At 38.9% G+C, this 6,497-nt stretch overlaps 1 protein-coding gene across 1 annotated transcript in view; it reads left to right on the top strand.

Annotated features, from left to right (window-relative positions):
* Positions 1-967: 967 nt before the first annotated feature.
* The window catches only part of wscd1b (WSC domain containing 1b), a 37,505-nt gene continuing 31,975 nt past the window's right edge, over positions 968-6,497 (top strand). Inside the window, exon 1 of the mRNA XM_065963123.1 lies at positions 968-1,154. The gene's annotated coding sequence lies outside the window, so the exon portion shown is untranslated. The remainder of the gene's footprint in view (positions 1,155-6,497) is intronic.

Genomic DNA, 6,497 nt, shown 5'->3' with positions numbered 1-6,497 from the left:
CTTTTTGTCTTATGTATTCTGCCCCCGGGGTCTTATGAATCTGAAAAGGAAGGGGATGCGCTGATTTTGTGTTTTCTTGAGTCTGTGAGAGAGTCTATAGTGAAAGTTGATGAAAAAAGAAAAGATAAGCAGCCCTAATGCGTCGGGCTTGATGAGGTCAGAAGAGCGGTTGTTGCTGCTGATAGAGGAAAAATATTTCTAGGCCTTATAGACAAGATGAAGAAAATGTCTGTCAGAGGGAGAATACAAAGAGGGGGAAGTAGAAGACCCTCAGATATACAGTTGATGGATGTGACATTTGGAGAAGAGCGAGGAAGAAAGCATGCAAGTGGATGGAGAAGCTCTCAAGATTGTTAGGGGATAATTTCTGCAGAAAAGATATGATTTCAGAGAATTGTTTTTTTTATATATATATTTACAGATAGAGATGCAACTAGATAAGCCCCAGGCATGAGTAATACATAATGAGAGAAGGAAGATTTTTTGTAATTAGACAGCTGAGAAAAAAGTTTAAAAAGATGATCATGAGAATAAAGTTAGTGTCAAGAACAAACTTTAAATATTGACATTAAAATACAAATTTTAGCATAAAGTTGAAATTTCACGACTTGTATTTAAATTTTCTTCTCAACATTTCAAATTTTTTCTCAAAGTGCATGATGGGAAAAAAATCTTTCTCCTATCATTATTTATTTCTCATGTCTGTCCCTAATCCTCTTCTGTACAGAACAGAAAGAGAGGAGAAATTAAAAGTTTCCGTCGCTCTGTCCATTTCTTTGTCAGCAGTAGGGAGTGTATTTCAATACATTTTGCAGAGATTTCCAGACGGCCGAGCTGCAGAAAGAATTCATGACAGCGAAGGTCAGAAGAATAACAGAGGACAGCTGCTGGAGGAGGAGTTCAGTCTGCGGAGTAACAGACGAAGAGTGCTGACTGCAGATTCTGCTCAGAGCTGATAGTGTGAAGGGAAACCAGATTAAAAGGGTTAGAGAGTCGTGAATGCAGAGGGCAAACAGAGACGGAAAATGAAAGAATTCAACTTCTCTGTGGAAACGTTGAGGTCAGCAGAGATACACCATGTTTGTTAGAAACCACTAACAGGAACTGAGGGCTGATGGAAGACAACACCTGAGGAGGGGCAGGCTGTACTGCAGGTAAATACTCCGATCTAATGGGCGTTTAGCTGGATTCATACTGGTTGTATTGGGGTTGTGAAACATTTAGGGATTATGGTCCCATAAAAAGAATTCACCATTTAGCTAAACTTTCAGTTTGTGTGGATGTTGGCGCCCCCTGTGGACAAATTACGTTGCATGGAGTCCCACTGGTAATCTTTGGTGAAGTCTGTATCTGGATCAGGTAGATCCAATCCAGTCTTTCTTTGAAAAACCCGGACGAAAGTAAGAGGGATTACCTGATCCCGGATAGAAACAAGTGGATTTCCACATTATTATCCTACATTCCGAATTTAACAAAACATTAATACTCTCCTTCTTCCTCCTTATCCTGAATAAGACATCAGCATTTAAAAGATCAGGCCATTTATTTAACTGAATAAATGTGAGCGCTGCTTCCTTAAATTCAGTTATTCAGACTTTGCTCTGCACTCTGTTCGAAAGAAGGATGATAATAAAAAGTAGCAGACATGCGGGGTGAAGGTGCAGACTGAGGCTCTGTGCTGCAGAGAGACAGCAGCAAGTGTTTGTGTCTAGTCTGAGGTGATCAGTATCTGTGAGGCAGCAGAGACAGGAGAGACGAGCCGCTCTCTGACTGACAGCTCTATAGCATCGGCTCTCTCCAGAGGTCTGAGCATGAGCTGACCCACAGGGCTGAATGAGGTTAAATCGACTGCACTGCTGGGGACAGATGGCTCTGTCCTCTTAAAAAAGCAGCAGGGGGGGTTAGAGGGGAGAGATGGATGAGGATGCTAAGAAGGAAAAAGTAATAAAAACAAATAAGAGTGGATTTACTGTGTCCTTCTCCTGTGGATAAGCGTTCTTGTTTCTGTGCAGAGAGAAGGGGAGTTACAGGACGTTGCAGTCTAACCACAGGAGAAGGAAGTGAGGCCAGGCTGTATTAATGCTGATTGGAATAATAACAGAGTGTTAAACCCAGTGGGGGAGGCAGTGTCACTCTTTATAACCTGGATTAGAAACAAGCCCACAGCGAGGCACCTGTCAGCTGAGGGTAACAGCAAGGTAACAGCTTACTCCCACCAGGCAACATACAAAACACACACACACTCACAAAAACACACACAACAAGATAGACTCTGGCTTCAGCCCAGTTTTCCCCACTAATCCCTAACGCTTGGCTCTCCCTTTCTGCTTTGTGTTCCCTTCCATGATAGAGAGTCCCATTTATTTTGGTAATCAAGAGGAAGTGGTCATCTAGCCCTCATGGTGTAAAGAACTCTACACTCTTCGCAAATTATCATGCGTAATTTGTATGACCTATTTGAATATCCATCTTTTTTAAATTTGATGCAAAATGGATATGTTAGCGGACTGATGAAAATAAGACTTTGTGAGTGCTATGCTTTTATTTCCATGTTTCAGGGGGATGAACTTTGAACTTGTGACATTTTCAGCTGTCTCTAGTTTTGTTTGTGGGCAAAGATTTCCACTTTGTACCCTCTTTGTTGTCTTTTTCACTTCCTGGGAAAAAAAATCCAAAAGTGTTGTTTGATATTATTAACAACATTGTTTCACCACCATCTTCAACTCACATTTACTCACTGTCGACCATGGCACTACATTCCTTTCTTTCTTACTTTCTTTCTTTGCAAAGTCATGGATATAAGGTCCAATTTGAAGCACACCCCTCGACCACCTTGTGCCATCTGCTCTCTCACTCCACTGTTCTGGACTCCCTCAGTCTTATTAGCGTACTGTACAAAATGTGATGGATTTTATAAGAAAAACAAAGCTGTCCTCTTGCCCCCTGAATATCCTACCATCCTCTGCCAAATTAAAGAAAGCCTCTTTAGATCCTGCTCCGCCCATGAATACAGGCTGATATCTAAACTCCCTTTCACTTTTTAAAACTGTGGTGAATAAACTAACTGCTGTGTGGGTCAAACATGATATATATGATGTATTTCAGCCTGCTCTTTCTCAGATATTTAATGACATTTTGATGTCTTGTGATGAAGGGGATTGTTGTGTGTTGGTTTTCCTCGACATGCGTTCCACCTTTGATACTATAAACAAGTTGTTCCCAGCCTTTTTCCTTTGGAGTTTCCCTTAATTGTTGTAAATTGTTGTAATCCCCAGAAAAGCTTAACCCCCTCCCCCCCTCCCCACCCCTATGACTCACACAAAAATAATTGCTGTCAGAAATGAACATAATTATTTTTGTCTTGATAAAATCCCAAATCATTGCAGAAGGTACAGAGAAATAGAATGTGCAACTCTCCATCAGTGCAACATTACAAGAAGTAAACATGGCAGCCATGACAGAGTATTAAGAAAAGCAACTCAGTAATAAATATAAACAGTATGTAATAGATAACAACGGGACAGCAGAAGAGGTAGGTCTGACATGTGCAAATATACAAGATAAAGGAAAGTGATTGAGAGCCGCTGATTGTCAAGATACTTTTTCATTACAGTTCATTGCATTACTTTCCTTTAGTCATTTAACATTTAAGTTATACTGTATTTGTTATAACAAGAAAATCTATATTCTTTAATTAGCAAAACGTTAACAGCCAGAGAGCCAATTATTGTCTCCTCCATTCAAGAATTGCATTTTCAAATTATTATTTAGAATTGAATGATCTGCAGCATATTACTTATAGAGGTCATAGTCTGGCATCGTATAGAAAACTGAACAAGTGATATGCATTTCACTGTCTGTAAACTTCATCCATCAACTTCATGTAATATAAAATATGAAGACATTTAAAGTATATATAATGGACTCTAAGAGAGTTAAAACTTTGGATGGGTGTTCTGGAGTTGTGATCACAGCAGTTTAGTGCTCTCTGGAGGAACAGTCACAGTACACACATTTCACTGGGTAAGACCATCCAAAGAAACTTAAACGTAAAATATTTAAATCTCAGTGCACCTGTGAAAGAGCTGCCATGTCTTTTTCAGTGTGGCAGGACTCAGGACTCGCTTCAGTCAGGATCAGTGTCGTTGATGATGTCCTGATTGCTGTCTTATTTCTCAAGGTTTTCTTTCTGCACACTACTTTATATCTCCCCCAACCACAAAAGATGAGCTGTGTTTTGATCTCTTTGTTACTTGCTGCCACTGATCAGCAGATGTCACTGCTTTGTTACCATGGAAACCCGGCTCTCAGTTCTGAGATAGCCAACAAGTCCTCCAAATTAAAAAAAAAAAAAAAAAAATGACAAAACGAGTAATTTAGTGACGCTTTTCAGAAATACATCATTTCTCTTCAAATCACTGTTGGAAGATAATCGCCCTATGGTTAGGATTAGTTTTGGTCGACACACACACACACACACACACACACACACACACACACACACACAGACCTACACACACACACACACAAAATAATTGATCATAGACACAAATCATCAAAAAGTCATGGGACACTGAAAATGCAGGGCAAACAACAAATTGGATGAAGCAATAGCTACTTTTAGCTAACAGCTAACATTCAACCTCTTCTTGCTAAAGTTGTTGTTTAATAATGTAACAAGATATGAGAGTATTAGTGTGGAAACAGAATTTAGGAGTTGTCTCCTTTACAATTGTATCATCGAACTCTAGCAAACAATTTAACATGTAAATTGTTTAATGCCAATTTTAGCTTTTGCAAAAATCCTGCAAACACTGAAATTGGACAAATTGCTGCCTCCTGATTGGTCAACAACTGAAAATTGGATTTTAAAACTATGAGGCTCAGGAATAAAAACAACACATTTTATAAACCTACTGCTAGTCAAGTTATTAATATCAATTACTTTTCATCGAACTCGCCCTTTAAAAGTTGTGGGCATAAAAAAATATGGTTATAGAATTTTAAAAATGACATCTTTGAAATTATACTGTGAAACATTATCAAAGTCAGTTTGTGAGCAGCTGTTATCTAATGACAACATCCTGCACTAGAGGATGTAAATCATATATTCATAGAAAGCTGACAAATGGTGATCAGTTTGCTTCTTCCTGACCAAAAGACAACGGGCATGAGATGTTGAAGTGACATGGGGCTAAAGAAAATAACATTTTCAATACTATTAGAGTACAGCTAATGTTGTCATTCACCCTAATAGTTTTATGCATCTTTGTGCCCGTCAGCTATTATCTGCCAACAATAATGCCTCTAGAAACAAGGTCAAAATGTTTAGAGCTTCCCATGTAACTAGCAATTACTGATAAAGGACTTCATGCCTGTTAATTAAAACATTATTGTCCATGAGTTGCTTTTTTTATTTACAACCCAACCAGTACTGTAACACAAAAAGCAAGAATGGATTTGTGCTGAGAAACATCTAAGAGTGGATATTTTGCTGCACTAGCATGCAGATATATCGGTTTAGAGACAGTATTTGCCTACTTTGATCTGGGACTGATTTACTAATGTATATGCCAATTGCCCGGTTAAAACACGTGTAAACAGTACAGTATATATCAGGTGAAGCACTTACCTATCCCTTTATGACCTGAGAGATCTGACTGGACTATAGTCAGTGATTCAGTAAAAAAAAAAAAAAAATGTTAGCCAAACCATGACTCCCTCCAAATGCTATAAATAGATTTTTTGAAGTTGATCTGAATTGTTCTGGGAGCCAATTAAGTGATGAAGTGCCTGTGAGGAGTGAGTGGCTGCTATGTTCTGGAGGCTTCCTGTTGTTTTTCAAGGAGCGTTACACTTATCTAACCTGGTGGAGAGTATGAACACATGAACACTTAATTCTATAACTTTTGCAAGTGACAAAAAAGTGTTCTGGTCTCCAGCAATAGAGTTTGTAGCTTACACAGGAGGACAGAAATCTCCGGTTCAGAATGTGTCCCTTCTTATTTTCAACATCTTTTTTTGTTACATTTCTGCTCTCTGCTAACAATCACAAATAATTGGCCTCCTATCTTCTAGAGGAAGTCAAGGAGGTATAACACTTGGGCTGCTATGACATAAGTGGTTTGCTTGTACTGCAGATGCAGAGAAGAAGAGGTGATCCATGAAATAAACAACTTGCTGTCACAAGTGGTAAGATATATTAAGTGTTACAGTCCTTGAATGTCTCCAAAGACAGAATAAAATGCAAGATAAGAAACAGGAATCCACCCAAAAAGAGAAGAAATGCATGAATGTGTTTCTCTGAAAGGATTTAGAGATTGTAAGCCAACCACTCCAGAAACTCAGAGTATGTGATTAAAACATATTTAGGCTGACTAACAGCGATGTCTCTGACCCTAACCACAATCCAACCAGTGAACATGAGCTATTACCATCACACCTGGGATACAGGGTCCAACGTTTTAATGAGGTCAGACTGGAGCACTCTTGGATTG

Source organism: Labrus bergylta, chromosome 14, assembly GCF_963930695.1.
Source record: "Labrus bergylta chromosome 14, fLabBer1.1, whole genome shotgun sequence".
Lineage (NCBI taxonomy): Eukaryota > Metazoa > Chordata > Actinopteri > Labriformes > Labridae > Labrus > Labrus bergylta.
The sequence above is the reverse complement of the archived record's forward strand: the minus strand, read 5'-3'. Positions and strand labels throughout refer to the sequence as shown.